The 15,671-nt window shown below is 59.1% G+C and overlaps 1 non-coding gene and 2 pseudogenes across 1 annotated transcript; all 3 read right to left on the bottom strand.

Annotated features, from left to right (window-relative positions):
- Positions 1–1,650: 1,650 nt before the first annotated feature.
- Positions 1,651–1,831, bottom strand: LOC143341560 (U2 spliceosomal RNA; annotated as a pseudogene).
- A 5,595-nt stretch (positions 1,832–7,426) lies between these two features.
- LOC143341559 (U2 spliceosomal RNA) lies at positions 7,427–7,607 on the bottom strand (annotated as a pseudogene).
- Positions 7,608–13,519: 5,912 nt separating this feature from the next.
- Positions 13,520–13,712, bottom strand: LOC143341552 (U2 spliceosomal RNA). The gene has a single exon (XR_013079650.1). It is a non-coding gene; the product is annotated as a U2 spliceosomal RNA (small nuclear RNA).
- Between the last annotated feature and the right edge of the window lie 1,959 nt (positions 13,713–15,671).

The raw sequence follows: 15,671 nt of genomic DNA, 5'->3' as shown, positions 1-15,671 counted from the left end.
CGGTGGCGACGACGACGGGGCCGCTGTCGTTGCCTCCTCTCCTGACGACGACTCCTCGATGGCCGGGAGTCTCTTCCTCCTCCCTCTTCTTGTCGTCCCCACCCCTGGGGATGTGGGGGCGGTGGTATTGCCCCCTTTCGTCCCCCTCCCGGGCGGGAGGGACACGGCCCGGGCGCTTCTTCCTCTCCTTGGGGTGGGGCATCCTAGCGCCGCCGGAGATGTCGTCGGCGGTGTCCTTCTCCCGGCCGCGACTGGTACCACCGCCTGGGGAGTGCCGCGAATCCTCCTGCCTCGTCGTGGTGTACCCGGGGTCTGCTGGGGGGGCTCGGTGGCGGCTCTCCTGGCTCGCGCCCTCGTCCTGGGCGCGAGTGCCGGCGGCGAGGTGGAATTGCCGCCGGCTGTCCCCCTCGGCGATGGAGTTGGACCCCGGGTAGGCGGTGGTGTCACGACCGGTGCGGGTATTGACCCCCGCACCACCGAGGTCGTCGTCGTGGTCGTCGTGATCGTCGTCGTCGTCGTCGTCGTGGCCGCCGTGGATGTTACGACCACCGGGGCAATCCTACCGGCCGACGACAGATTGCCGGAGTTGGTCTGGGTTAGTTGTCCGGCGGGGGGGGGCGGCTGGGTGGTGGTGGTCCCCCCCACTGTCGTCGGTCCGGCCGGCGAGGGCGTCTTGGGCGTTGTCCTCTTCGTTTCCCTCGCCGTGGCTGTCGTCGTTACCCCGGTGGTGGCGGCCGGTGGCCCCCGGGTGACCTCCGCGAAGGTGGTGGTCGGAGTCACCCTTCTGCTGCACCCCCTCGGTGCAGCCGTTGCGGGCTCGGGCTGCGACCCGCTGCGTCTGGCGGCGACGGTAACAAAGCTCTTCAGTGTGGCGGTGGCGGGCTTCTTTCCCGCCACCGTCGCCGCCGTTGTCCTCCGCCCTGTCGTTGTCCTCGCCGTCGTCGTTGTGGGGGCGGAGGACTTTGACTTACCACGGGAGGTCGACGCCGCCACCGCTGGCACGTTTCTTCTCGCGCATGGCGGCTCGCCTCCTCGCGTGGTCGATCGATCCGTTTCGGCGGATCGCGGGGCCTCGCTTCTCGCGCCCTCGCGGAGGGAGCCCGTCCCCCCCGCGGGTCCGCTGGCCGGGGATGCAGATGCGTCGCCCGGGGCGGCCGATGGTGCACCAGCGGCAGGAGGATTCGGTGCACCATTCGCGTGGCTTGCAGCGTGATGCTGCTTCACCTTCTTCAGTGCATAAGCACTGTTGTCGGTGAAGCCGCAATCACCGCATACAAACCTACGCGTAATACCAGAATGGTGAAGTTTAAGGTGTTTACCTAAATCCTCGTGCCGCCGGTACACCGCCGCTCCTCTTTGCAGCGCCGTAGTCCCTCGATGGCAGTAGGGACAGTTGAAATGATCCGGGAACGGGAACTTAACGATTACCTCGTTTCCTCGGGCGACGCATCCGGATCCTTCGGCCATGCCTAAAACTTAGAAAATAAAACGAAAAACAGAGAGAGAGCAAAAGGAAGAGTCAAAGTGTAGGAAGTCAGAATAAAAGTTAAAAGTTAAAAGTTAAAAGTTAAAAGTTAAAAGTTAAAAGTCAAAAGTCAAAAGTAAGAAGATCAATAAATAAATAAAATACTTAAAATCTGATTTTTGTGTAGTTATTGAGCCAATCCTGGCGGCACTGCAATGCCAGGCTGACTCGCGACAGAGGTGGAGCAAGCTCCAACTGCTCCGTCAATTTCCAAAAATCAGATTAATATTCTGACTCCCCAATGGGGAGTGTATCAGATATTAAGCTGATAAGAACAGATAAAAGCAGTTTTATTTCAATAAATGTTTCCCCGGGGCGAAGCCCCGGGGATCAGGTACAGAGTATACATGTATATAGCATTATATGACATAATTATTATAATTTTAAAGGGCGCAGGGACAGTCCCCCTGCGCCCTTATCGTCGTAACACTTTCGCGTTTAATTTTCGCACTGGGCGTCCAACTGGTATGTGCAAGTGGTAGTCCATTTTGGCTCCTTCCTTGTCAGGTCATCATATGGATTTTAACCGTATGTATTCACATAAATAACAGATAAATAAATAAATAAATAAATAAATAAATAAGTAACAACAAGGAACAGAAATAACAATATAAAAGAGTACAGCAATTTGACGGTGTATAGGGCCGCAAAAGGAACGAAAAGAAGTATCAGTGAGCAGAACAAAGAAAAGAAGAGAAAAGAAAGAAGTATAAATATAGAATGAAATAGCATAAAATGGACTAGAATAAAAAAATAACGAGATCGAATCCGGACTAGCATCCCGGTAGGATAAAATTAGATCAAAAAGGTAAAAGAAAAATAGAAGAGCGTAGTATATAAAACACTTTGTGCTGCTAGTGGCCAGATGGAACGCCCACTACTCGTCTTCTCGAGCTCGGGGCAGTCCGCTGGTGCTATTATATCCGGCCCCTTGACCCCCACGGTCCTCTTGCACGCTAGTCAATCTTCTTGACGCCACCGCGTTCTCGTCAGCTTCGGGCGCCGCGGTCGGAGCGGGGTACTGCCGGATCCCAGAGACGTGTTCCACGTAAATGTCCCTGGACCAGGCTATGGTCTCTGATACCATGAGCCGTCTCATGGTCCTCGCGTAGAACCGTGAGACGCGCAGCGTTTTCAGGAGGGACTCGTTGTCCGGGTGCCAGGCGCCCAGGGCCCCGACGATGAACGCGTCCACATGGACGGTGTAGCCGCGCCGGCGGAGAGCACACGCTATAGGCGCGTATTTTCGCAATTTCTCCGCCTTGGCGTCTTCGAAGGCCATGAAGGTGTTTTCGAATGGCACGGCCACATCGACCAGGTGGACGGTCCGTGACGGCTCGTGCGTCACGACTATGTCAGGACGCAAGGCCGCCAGTTCGTCGGGGACACCCGGGACACGTCGGTCAACCCGGAGGTCGCCCGGAAGACGGGTCGCCCTCGCGAGCCTGCGGACCAAGCCGTGGTGCCGGAGCTGGCGAGCCGCCGAGTGAACGCCGCAGTGCCCGAGCACGTGAGGAAGGCTCTCGAGCTTAAACCCGCATCGCCGACATCGTTTATCGCCCTCCCCCCAACGGATTGCTCCATTGAGTGGGAGGACATCAAGGCGCGCGCGATGGATAAAGCGCCAGTCGGCGAAGCGAGTAAATGACCCCCCACGCATGAAGTGATTACTCACCGCATGGCGGGAGGTCACGCCGAAAACCTTCCCCTGGTCAGGTTTCCGGACCAGTGTCATTTTGTAGTGCTCAGCCACTGCCGCCCTCATCCGGCGGATTATCTCCGCCTTCGCTCCTGGTGACACCACGACCGGTTCGCCCCGCGAGGCGATCTCCACCGAGAGCTCGGCCCGACCATCGTCCCACTTCCACCGAAAACCGAAACGCGCCGCCGACCTGAGCGCGGCGGACCGCACCCGCGACCAGAATGAGGCACATCCGCTGGTTGGCCACGCGAAGTCCCCGGTCAAACGACCCGACAGGTACTCCGCGAGGTCCCCCTCTGTCGGAGGCCGACGCAGCTTGTCCCGCGCCGCTGTATCAAGGGATGCCCTTGCCAGTGATGCAACGACCGGGTCCCGTGCGTTCAGAAGCCTGAACGCATGGGCCACGGTCGTCACATCAGCCAGGTCAGCCAGGGGGAGGAGTCCGCATCCTCCCCACGACGGGGGGATGTAAACTACCTCCGCACTGGCCCGCTGTGGCAAATTGAGCCATCCCTTGACCACGCGCCTGACAGCCTTGTCTACCTCCGCCAGTGCCGACTTCCTCACGCTGGCGCCCCGTAGCAGGAAATCCACCCGTGGAATTATAACCGATCTTAGGGTTTCCACCTTCTGCCACGGAGCTAGCAGGGAGCGGTCCACCGCTCCCAGGTCCCTCAGCACATCCCGGATCGTGGAGTAGGGCGTCTGGTCGATCCGAACCCCGGTGGGAATGCCCAGGTGCTCATAGGCGTCTCCGTCTCCGAGCGCTGGAACGGGTCCCTCGTTGAGGCCAAACTCGGTCCGGGCCACCGCGCCGCTTCCAAGGACGTGCAGCGTCGCGCACTTCCCCGGATTGAACGCGAGGCCCAGACTCCGCGCCGTGGCCTCTGCTGCAACCAGTAGCCCTCTCATGCCCTCGGGGGACGTCGCGATCAATGCGATATCATCCGCGTAAGCCAGGGCTGCTACCTTAAAGCCCGCCATCTCGTACCCGGCCCTCGACTCCGCGGCTTGACGAACCACGGGTTCGATTGCCAGGTTAAAGAGTATAGGACTCAAGGGGCAGCCCTGTCTTACTCCCGACTGCATGGGGATCCTATCAGTGAATCCTTCGGCAGTACGGACCCTCGTCGTGCAATCGGTGTATAGACACCGGACGAGGTTGACGATCGCGTGGGGGGCACCGGCACCGGCCAGTGCGTTTAAGATGGCGGCGTGGGGGACCGATCCAAAAGCATTGGAAAGGTCCAGCCACGCCACCACCAACTCCCTCCGCCGTCGCTTCGCGTCGGTAAGGGCCTCCCGCAGCACGAAGTTGTGCTCAAGGCACCCCTCATACGGCAGAAAGCCCTTTTGTGCCGGGGAGAGCCGTCGATTTTGGACGGCCCAGCGGGTAAGGCGGTCAGCCATCACGGCCGCGAAGAGCTTGGGGATTACGTCACCCATGGCGATGGGACGCCAGTTGCTGAGGTCATCCCTCTCACCTTTCTTGTAAATCAAGATGGTATTAGACTCCTTCCACAGGGAGGGAATCAACTCCATCCGACGGCACGCATTGTATGCCGCCGTCAGGACCTCGGCTCCCGGATCGGCCCCCCTCAGGTCGGCGTAGGTGATTCCATCCGGTCCGGGGGATGATTTTTTCATCCTCCGGAGGCGGTTGAACACCTCGGCCGACCCGAAGGGCCTCTCCAGTGCCTCATTGGTGCCTTCATCCGGCTGGTCGTGGTGGAGCGCCGGGAAGTGCTCCGAACGGTCCCGAGCCGCATATATAGAACTAAAGTGCCCTTGGACAATGTCCTTGGGCACTTGGCAGTGCGGAGATTGCTCGGCCAGCACCTCCTGCACTGCTCGCTTGCGGTTCGTTCGGAACAGACGCTGTATTCGCGTGGCTTCCCGGACGTGTTCCGTCCGTGTAGAAGGAGCCCCGGTCGCTCCGTTGCAACTGGCATCCCCTCGGGGACGCACCCCCAAACTCTCCGCCGCATCCGGCCTTCCTCCTCCCCCCCCAGTGGCTCTTGCGGCACCCCCCCTTCCGCGAGCGGAACGCCTCGAACCAAAGAAGTCCGCCACAAGGGCGGCAAGGGCCTCTAAGCCCTCCGCTGTCTCCACCGCCTCCGCAGCCGCGACGATTCGCGCCCTTTCGGACGCTTCCTCGGCGCCGCCGCGTCGGCGGGGGGCAGCCATTGGCGTCCGCTCGCCCCGGGTGGGTCCGCGCCCTCTCCCTGGACGCTCCACGATTGCTTCGGGATTCCGCCCCGGCCCATGTCTGAGCCCCCCACACGCTTGCTGCGTCCGCTTACCTCCGGTCACCATCGGGTCACTCCGTGTGCACGTTCCTGGGTCGACACCACTCCCTCTCCCCCTCGTCGCCGTCTGCCTCCGGTCCACGGCGGCGTTCCCTCTACTGACCGCAGGGGTTGCACCACTCGGGGCCGCGGTCCTTCTACAAACAGAGCCCCGGTTTGACCCGGGGGCATTAGTCGGACTGCCCCGGCTCGCGTCGATTGCGTTAAAATTTAAATCCCATCGCTGGTCGTCTTGGTTAGGATTGTCATAACTGCTGTTAAAATTAATGGGGCTCGTGGCCCTATCACAGTACCTTTTAATCCTGCTAAAATCTTTAGTCCTGCTACTAAAATCAACATTATTATTATTATTATTACCATTAATACTACTAATATTAGGTGGGCCCTGGTCCGTATTTCGGCCCCGTTCCGCCTCCACGGAGGGACCGACCATTTCTGCGCTGCCGGGGGGCGTTATTCTTCTCTCCGTGGCTCCCTGGCCCCCCGGCTCGGGGGTCTGCAGCCCAGCCCTCCTCCTTCCTCTTCTGGGGGCCGCCACTGTCCAATCTACCCTCGGCGACGACGACGACGGAGCCGCTGTCGCTTCCGCATCTTCGTCCTCTCCTGACGACGACTCCTCGATGGCCGGGAGTCTCCTCCTTCTCCCTCTTCTTGTCGTCCCCACCCCTGGGGATGTGGGGGCGGTGGTGTTGCCCCCTTTCGTCCCCCTCCCGGGCGGGAGGGACACGGCCCGGGCACTTCTTCCTCTCCTTGGGGTGGGGCATCCTAGCGCCGCCGGAGAAGTCGTCGGCGGCGTCCTCCTCTCGGCCGCGACTGGTTCCACCGCCTGGGGGGTGCCGCGGATCCTCCTACTGCGCCGTAATGTACCCGGGGTCTGCTGGGGGGGCTCGGTGGCGGCTCTCCTGGCTCGCGCCCTCGTCCTGGCCGCGAGTGCCGGCGGCGAGGTGGAATTGCCGCCGGCTGTCCCCCTCGGTGGTGGAGTTGGGCCCCGGGTGGGCGGTGGTGTCACGACCGGTGCGGGTATTGACCCCCGCACCACCGAGGTCGTCGTCGTGGTCGTCGTGATCGTCGTCGTCGTCGTCGTCGTGGCCGCCGTGGATGTTACGACCACCGGGGCAATCCTACCGGCCGACGACAGATTGCCGGAGTTGGTCTGGGTTAGTTGTCCGGCGGGGGGGGGGCGGCTGGGTGGTGGTGGTCCCCCCCACTGTCATCGGTCCGGCCGGCGAGGGCGTCTTGGGCGTTGTCCTCTTCGTTTCCCTCGCCGTGGCTGTCGTCGTTACCCCGGTGGTGGCGGCCGGTGGCCCCCGGGTGACCTCCGCGAAGGTGGTGGTCGGAGTCACCCTTCTGCTGCACCCCCTCGGTGCAGCCGTTGCGGGCTCGGGCTGCGACCCGCTGCGTCTGGCGGCGACGGTAACAAAGTTCTTCAGTGTGGCGGTGGCGGGCTTCTTTCCCGCCACCGTCGCCGCCGTTGTCCTCCGCCCTGTCGTTGTCCTCGCCGTCGTCGTTGTGGGGGCGGAGGACTTTGACTTACCGCGGGAGGTCGACGCCGCCACCGCTGGCACGTTTCTTCTCGCGCATGGCGGCTCGCCTCCTCGCGTGGTCGATCGATCCGTTTCGGCGGATCGCGGGGCCTCGCTTCTCGCGCCCTCGCGGAGGGAGCCCGTCCCCCCCGCGGGTCCGCTGGCCGGGGATGCAGATGCGTCACCCGGGGCGGCCGATGGTGCACCAGCGGCAGGAGGATTCGGTGCACCATTCGCGTGGCTTGCAGCGTGATGCTGCTTCACCTTCTTCAGTGCATAAGCACTGTTGTCGGTGAAGCCGCAATCACCGCATACAAACCTACGCGTAATACCCGAATGGTGAAGTTTAAGGTGTTGATTTTTGTGTAGTTATTGAGCCAATCCTGGCGGCACTGCAATGCCAGGCTGACTCGCGACAGAGGTGGAGCAAGCTCCAACTGCTCCGTCAATTTCCAAAAATCAGATTAATATTCTGACTCCCCAATGGGGAGTGTATCAGATATTAAGCTGATAAGAACAGATAAAAGCAGTTTTATTTCAATAAATGTTTCCCCGGGGCGAAGCCCCGGGGATCAGGTACAGAGTATACATGTATATAGCATTATATGACATAATTATTATAATTTTAAAGGGCGCAGGGACAGTCCCCCTGCGCCCTTATCGTCGTAACACTTTCGCGTTTAATTTTCGCACTGGGCGTCCAACTGGTATGTGCAAGTGGTAGTCCATTTTGGCTCCTTCCTTGTCAGGTCATCATATGGATTTTAACCGTATGTATTCACATAAATAACAGATAAATAAATAAATAAATAAATAAATAAATAAGTAACAACAAGGAACAGAAATAACAATATAAAAGAGTACAGCAATTTGACGGTGTATAGGGCCGCAAAAGGAACGAAAAGAAGTATCAGTGAGCAGAACAAAGAAAAGAAGAGAAAAGAAAGAAGTATAAATATAGAATGAAATAGCATAAAATGGACTAGAATAAAAAAATAACGAGATCGAATCCGGACTAGCATCCCGGTAGGATAAAATTAGATCAAAAAGGTAAAAGAAAAATAGAAGAGCGTAGTATATAAAACACTTTGTGCTGCTAGTGGCCAGATGGAACGCCCACTACTCGTCTTCTCGAGCTCGGGGCAGTCCGCTGGTGCTATTATATCCGGCCCCTTGACCCCCACGGTCCTCTTGCACGCTAGTCAATCTTCTTGACGCCACCGCGTTCTCGTCAGCTTCGGGCGCCGCGGTCGGAGCGGGGTACTGCCGGATCCCAGAGACGTGTTCCACGTAAATGTCCCTGGACCAGGCTATGGTCTCTGATACCATGAGCCGTCTCATGGTCCTCGCGTAGAACCGTGAGACGCGCAGCGTTTTCAGGAGGGACTCGTTGTCCGGGTGCCAGGCGCCCAGGGCCCCGACGATGAACGCGTCCACATGGACGGTGTAGCCGCGCCGGCGGAGAGCACACGCTATAGGCGCGTATTTTCGCAATTTCTCCGCCTTGGCGTCTTCGAAGGCCATGAAGGTGTTTTCGAATGGCACGGCCACATCGACCAGGTGGACGGTCCGTGACGGCTCGTGCGTCACGACTATGTCAGGACGCAAGGCCGCCAGTTCGTCGGGGACACCCGGGACACGTCGGTCAACCCGGAGGTCGCCCGGAAGACGGGTCGCCCTCGCGAGCCTGCGGACCAAGCCGTGGTGCCGGAGCTGGCGAGCCGCCGAGTGAACGCCGCAGTGCCCGAGCACGTGAGGAAGGCTCTCGAGCTTAAACCCGCATCGCCGACATCGTTTATCGCCCTCCCCCCAACGGATTGCTCCATTGAGTGGGAGGACATCAAGGCGCGCGCGATGGATAAAGCGCCAGTCGGCGAAGCGAGTAAATGACCCCCCACGCATGAAGTGATTACTCACCGCATGGCGGGAGGTCACGCCGAAAACCTTCCCCTGGTCAGGTTTCCGGACCAGTGTCATTTTGTAGTGCTCAGCCACTGCCGCCCTCATCCGGCGGATTATCTCCGCCTTCGCTCCTGGTGACACCACGACCGGTTCGCCCCGCGAGGCGATCTCCACCGAGAGCTCGGCCCGACCATCGTCCCACTTCCACCGAAAACCGAAACGCGCCGCCGACCTGAGCGCGGCGGACCGCACCCGCGACCAGAATGAGGCACATCCGCTGGTTGGCCACGCGAAGTCCCCGGTCAAACGACCCGACAGGTACTCCGCGAGGTCCCCCTCTGTCGGAGGCCGACGCAGCTTGTCCCGCGCCGCTGTATCAAGGGATGCCCTTGCCAGTGATGCAACGACCGGGTCCCGTGCGTTCAGAAGCCTGAACGCATGGGCCACGGTCGTCACATCAGCCAGGTCAGCCAGGGGGAGGAGTCCGCATCCTCCCCACGACGGGGGGATGTAAACTACCTCCGCACTGGCCCGCTGTGGCAAATTGAGCCATCCCTTGACCACGCGCCTGACAGCCTTGTCTACCTCCGCCAGTGCCGACTTCCTCACGCTGGCGCCCCGTAGCAGGAAATCCACCCGTGGAATTATAACCGATCTTAGGGTTTCCACCTTCTGCCACGGAGCTAGCAGGGAGCGGTCCACCGCTCCCAGGTCCCTCAGCACATCCCGGATCGTGGAGTAGGGCGTCTGGTCGATCCGAACCCCGGTGGGAATGCCCAGGTGCTCATAGGCGTCTCCGTCTCCGAGCGCTGGAACGGGTCCCTCGTTGAGGCCAAACTCGGTCCGGGCCACCGCGCCGCTTCCAAGGACGTGCAGCGTCGCGCACTTCCCCGGATTGAACGCGAGGCCCAGACTCCGCGCCGTGGCCTCTGCTGCAACCAGTAGCCCTCTCATGCCCTCGGGGGACGTCGCGATCAATGCGATATCATCCGCGTAAGCCAGGGCTGCTACCTTAAAGCCCGCCATCTCGTACCCGGCCCTCGACTCCGCGGCTTGACGAACCACGGGTTCGATTGCCAGGTTAAAGAGTATAGGACTCAAGGGGCAGCCCTGTCTTACTCCCGACTGCATGGGGATCCTATCAGTGAATCCTTCGGCAGTACGGACCCTCGTCGTGCAATCGGTGTATAGACACCGGACGAGGTTGACGATCGCGTGGGGGGCACCGGCACCGGCCAGTGCGTTTAAGATGGCGGCGTGGGGGACCGATCCAAAAGCATTGGAAAGGTCCAGCCACGCCACCACCAACTCCCTCCGCCGTCGCTTCGCGTCGGTAAGGGCCTCCCGCAGCACGAAGTTGTGCTCAAGGCACCCCTCATACGGCAGAAAGCCCTTTTGTGCCGGGGAGAGCCGTCGATTTTGGACGGCCCAGCGGGTAAGGCGGTCAGCCATCACGGCCGCGAAGAGCTTGGGGATTACGTCACCCATGGCGATGGGACGCCAGTTGCTGAGGTCATCCCTCTCACCTTTCTTGTAAATCAAGATGGTATTAGACTCCTTCCACAGGGAGGGAATCAACTCCATCCGACGGCACGCATTGTATGCCGCCGTCAGGACCTCGGCTCCCGGATCGGCCCCCCTCAGGTCGGCGTAGGTGATTCCATCCGGTCCGGGGGATGATTTTTTCATCCTCCGGAGGCGGTTGAACACCTCGGCCGACCCGAAGGGCCTCTCCAGTGCCTCATTGGTGCCTTCATCCGGCTGGTCGTGGTGGAGCGCCGGGAAGTGCTCCGAACGGTCCCGAGCCGCATATATAGAACTAAAGTGCCCTTGGACAATGTCCTTGGGCACTTGGCAGTGCGGAGATTGCTCGGCCAGCACCTCCTGCACTGCTCGCTTGCGGTTCGTTCGGAACAGACGCTGTATTCGCGTGGCTTCCCGGACGTGTTCCGTCCGTGTAGAAGGAGCCCCGGTCGCTCCGTTGCAACTGGCATCCCCTCGGGGACGCACCCCCAAACTCTCCGCCGCATCCGGCCTTCCTCCTCCCCCCCCAGTGGCTCTTGCGGCACCCCCCCTTCCGCGAGCGGAACGCCTCGAACCAAAGAAGTCCGCCACAAGGGCGGCAAGGGCCTCTAAGCCCTCCGCTGTCTCCACCGCCTCCGCAGCCGCGACGATTCGCGCCCTTTCGGACGCTTCCTCGGCGCCGCCGCGTCGGCGGGGGGCAGCCATTGGCGTCCGCTCGCCCCGGGTGGGTCCGCGCCCTCTCCCTGGACGCTCCACGATTGCTTCGGGATTCCGCCCCGGCCCATGTCTGAGCCCCCCACACGCTTGCTGCGTCCGCTTACCTCCGGTCACCATCGGGTCACTCCGTGTGCACGTTCCTGGGTCGACACCACTCCCTCTCCCCCTCGTCGCCGTCTGCCTCCGGTCCACGGCGGCGTTCCCTCTACTGACCGCAGGGGTTGCACCACTCGGGGCCGCGGTCCTTCTACAAACAGAGCCCCGGTTTGACCCGGGGGCATTAGTCGGACTGCCCCGGCTCGCGTCGATTGCGTTAAAATTTAAATCCCATCGCTGGTCGTCTTGGTTAGGATTGTCATAACTGCTGTTAAAATTAATGGGGCTCGTGGCCCTATCACAGTACCTTTTAATCCTGCTAAAATCTTTAGTCCTGCTACTAAAATCAACATTATTATTATTATTATTACCATTAATACTACTAATATTAGGTGGGCCCTGGTCCGTATTTCGGCCCCGTTCCGCCTCCACGGAGGGACCGACCATTTCTGCGCTGCCGGGGGGCGTTATTCTTCTCTCCGTGGCTCCCTGGCCCCCCGGCTCGGGGGTCTGCAGCCCAGCCCTCCTCCTTCCTCTTCTGGGGGCCGCCACTGTCCAATCTACCCTCGGCGACGACGACGACGGAGCCGCTGTCGCTTCCGCATCTTCGTCCTCTCCTGACGACGACTCCTCGATGGCCGGGAGTCTCCTCCTTCTCCCTCTTCTTGTCGTCCCCACCCCTGGGGATGTGGGGGCGGTGGTGTTGCCCCCTTTCGTCCCCCTCCCGGGCGGGAGGGACACGGCCCGGGCACTTCTTCCTCTCCTTGGGGTGGGGCATCCTAGCGCCGCCGGAGAAGTCGTCGGCGGCGTCCTCCTCTCGGCCGCGACTGGTTCCACCGCCTGGGGGGTGCCGCGGATCCTCCTACTGCGCCGTAATGTACCCGGGGTCTGCTGGGGGGGCTCGGTGGCGGCTCTCCTGGCTCGCGCCCTCGTCCTGGCCGCGAGTGCCGGCGGCGAGGTGGAATTGCCGCCGGCTGTCCCCCTCGGTGATGGAGTTGGGCCCCGGGTGGGCGGTGGTGTCACGACCGGTGCGGGTATTGACCCCCGCACCACCGAGGTCGTCGTCGTGGTCGTCGTGATCGTCGTCGTCGTCGTCGTCGTGGCCGCCGTGGATGTTACGACCACCGGGGCAATCCTACCGGCCGACGACAGATTGCCGGAGTTGGTCTGGGTTAGTTGTCCGGCGGGGGGGGGCGGCTGGGTGGTGGTGGTCCCCCCCACTGTCATCGGTCCGGCCGGCGAGGGCGTCTTGGGCGTTGTCCTCTTCGTTTCCCTCGCCGTGGCTGTCGTCGTTACCCCGGTGGTGGCGGCCGGTGGCCCCCGGGTGACCTCCGCGAAGGTGGTGGTCGGAGTCACCCTTCTGCTGCACCCCCTCGGTGCAGCCGTTGCGGGCTCGGGCTGCGACCCGCTGCGTCTGGCGGCGACGGTAACAAAGTTCTTCAGTGTGGCGGTGGCGGGCTTCTTTCCCGCCACCGTCGCCGCCGTTGTCCTCCGCCCTGTCGTTGTCCTCGCCGTCGTCGTTGTGGGGGCGGAGGACTTTGACTTACCGCGGGAGGTCGACGCCGCCACCGCTGGCACGTTTCTTCTCGCGCATGGCGGCTCGCCTCCTCGCGTGGTCGATCGATCCGTTTCGGCGGATCGCGGGGCCTCGCTTCTCGCGCCCTCGCGGAGGGAGCCCGTCCCCCCCGCGGGTCCGCTGGCCGGGGATGCAGATGCGTCACCCGGGGCGGCCGATGGTGCACCAGCGGCAGGAGGATTCGGTGCACCATTCGCGTGGCTTGCAGCGTGATGCTGCTTCACCTTCTTCAGTGCATAAGCACTGTTGTCGGTGAAGCCGCAATCACCGCATACAAACCTACGCGTAATACCCGAATGGTGAAGTTTAAGGTGTTTACCTAAATCCTCGTGCCGCTGGTACACCGCCGCTCCCCTTCGCAGCGCCGTAGTCCCTCGATGGCAGTAGGGACAGATAAATTGGTCGGGGAACGGGAACTTAACGATTACCTCGTTTCCTCGGGCGACGCATCCGGATCCTTCGGCCATGCCTAAAACTTAGAAAATAAAACGAAAAACAGAGAGAGAGCAAAAGTAAGAGTCAAAGTGTATATAGAAGTCAGAATAAAAGTTAAAAGTTAAAAGTTAAAAGTTAAAAGTTGAAAGTCAAAAGTTAAAAGATCAATAAATAAATAAATAAAATACTTAAAATCTGATTTTCGTGTAGTTATTGTGAGCCAATCCTGGCGGCACTGCAATGCCAGGCTGACTCGCGACAGAGGTGGAGCAAGCTCCAACTGCTCCGTCAATTTCCAAAAATCAGATTAATATTCTGACTCCCCGATGGGGAGTGTATCAGATATTAAGCTGATAAGAACAGATACTACACTTTGATCTTAGCCATAAGGCCGAGAAGCGATCTCACGGTCGTCTTTAACATACTACAATGTATTTTTGGCGGCTGGTCAGCCGATGGCTTACAGAACCAAGGTTTCTTGCACGGGCGTGAATTGTTGTTATTGAGGACTTAGTTATTTCGCACTTTGGTAATGACCAGTCGAACCCTTAATTGGGAGGACTATCGCTAGAAATTAATAATATTCGCTTGTGTCCCATTACTAAACGACGTGTTATAAACCTATAGTGAGCGTCAATACATATAAAGTTAACACTTGAAATTATCAACTTCTGTTTGAAATCATTTCAAAGGTATGAAAGAAAATAGGAAAAAAGTGTATGATATTCAAAGCTCAGTTTATCTTTTATAAAAGCATATATTTTTTTTAGTAATAATTTAACAATAAGCAAACATATAATGCAAAGAACAAAAAATTTCCTTTTTCCTTGAGTCGATATAAAGTTAACATCTATTGTTTAAATATCGCGTGAGTCCGAGACGGAGAAACTCGGCCGCGATGCCCGTATCTATATTGAATTCGCGGAATTCTAGATGGTTGTGCTGACGTGGAAATTTTCCATCGTTCAGTTTTGTATACCGCGGCTATTTACGTGTTTTTTCCAGTTAGCTTCACGGGAATTCTCGAGTTTTGAGAGAAATTCTAAGAATTGTGTTGCTAGCGATGAGAAAGAGAGAGAAACGAGATCTATCGAAGAAAGGTCGATAGACGAAACGCGGCAGCGCCGCGCCGTGGCCACGCAGCGAGGAGCTGCCCGGGGCCCAGCAGCGCGATGCGTCGCTAACCAGTACTGCGCCTGCGCGACGGAGCCAGCCGGGGCCGTGGCTGCTTGCAGATCGTCACGCTTCAGTACTGAGCCGTCGGTGATCCAGAGCAGACCTATTTACGATCTCGCTCCGGTTTTCAATCGAAGCTCAGAAGAGTGTGAGCTAAGCTCGCTCTTAAGTAGAAACAGCAAGTGGACAGCGATAATAATTTAGTGGAAAATCTCGTCATCGTGACTTGAGATTTTTCCAGAGATAGGACAATCTGCCTGTTGTTGTAGCGATCGCACGGCACGCCGGGTGTGAAGCGATCGTAGACGCAGGAGTGTGATTGAACGTTGCCGGTCGTGGATGCGACTGCGACGTTGGAGACTCGGTGTCGATCGCCTTGAGTCTTCTTCCAATTATCCGGTTAGAGCTACTGGAAGGCTGATACTGATATACTAGTATCGCCTGGTGGTAGTTCACCGTTTGTAGAAGTCGTACGAAACCCACTGAAGCCACCCGTCCTGTGTACCGTAGAGAGTACACCGACCGGTGGGGTGGAAAGTTTCACCGACCAGTCTGGAGCTATACGGCGTAGGAGCAACCGGAAGGTAGATATTCAGGAAGGATATCACCTCGTGGTGCTCTCCGTGCATCGGGCTTCGGAGAACCCGTTCCAATATACCGTCGTGAGGGGACAATAAGTAGAGCCTAAGCGTACGGTGGAGCAAAGGGTTCGAAGAGCCTTCCTCCCACCTCTACACCTACTACCAGCTGTGAGTCGACCACACTGGGCTGTAAAAGTAGGGTGGATAGGTTAGCAGGGGAATTTCATCCTAATCTGGCGTGCCGCAGGCCAGTTCCTCGGACTATAGGAGCCGCCGTCGAGGCCGCTACGGCTGGCTGTCGGGCATTCCTGGTTGAAAGGAATCGCTGGCTAGGCAGCTGCGTAGGCAGGCCGCAGGTCGCTCCTGAGGAGCAGCTGACGAGGGAGCCGAACCAGGACAAGACGTCCTCTTGCGTAGGTGGTGTCCAGACGCCACTCGCACGGTGAGCGTGCTTGCGGGATATAGCCTCTTGGAGCCTTACAACCTCCATTTGGTTTCCCATCCGTGGCATTGCGAGAGCGAACCCGGTAGATCTGAGGAGATCTTCATCTACCCGGTTGTGCACGTCGGTGAGATCGTAAGAAACGAATCTCATCGACCAGAAA

The sequence above is a fragment of the Colletes latitarsis genome, chromosome 4 (genome assembly GCF_051014445.1).
Source record: "Colletes latitarsis isolate SP2378_abdomen chromosome 4, iyColLati1, whole genome shotgun sequence".
Classification (NCBI taxonomy): domain Eukaryota; kingdom Metazoa; phylum Arthropoda; class Insecta; order Hymenoptera; family Colletidae; genus Colletes; species Colletes latitarsis.
The sequence above is the reverse complement of the archived record's forward strand: the minus strand, read 5'-3'. Positions and strand labels throughout refer to the sequence as shown.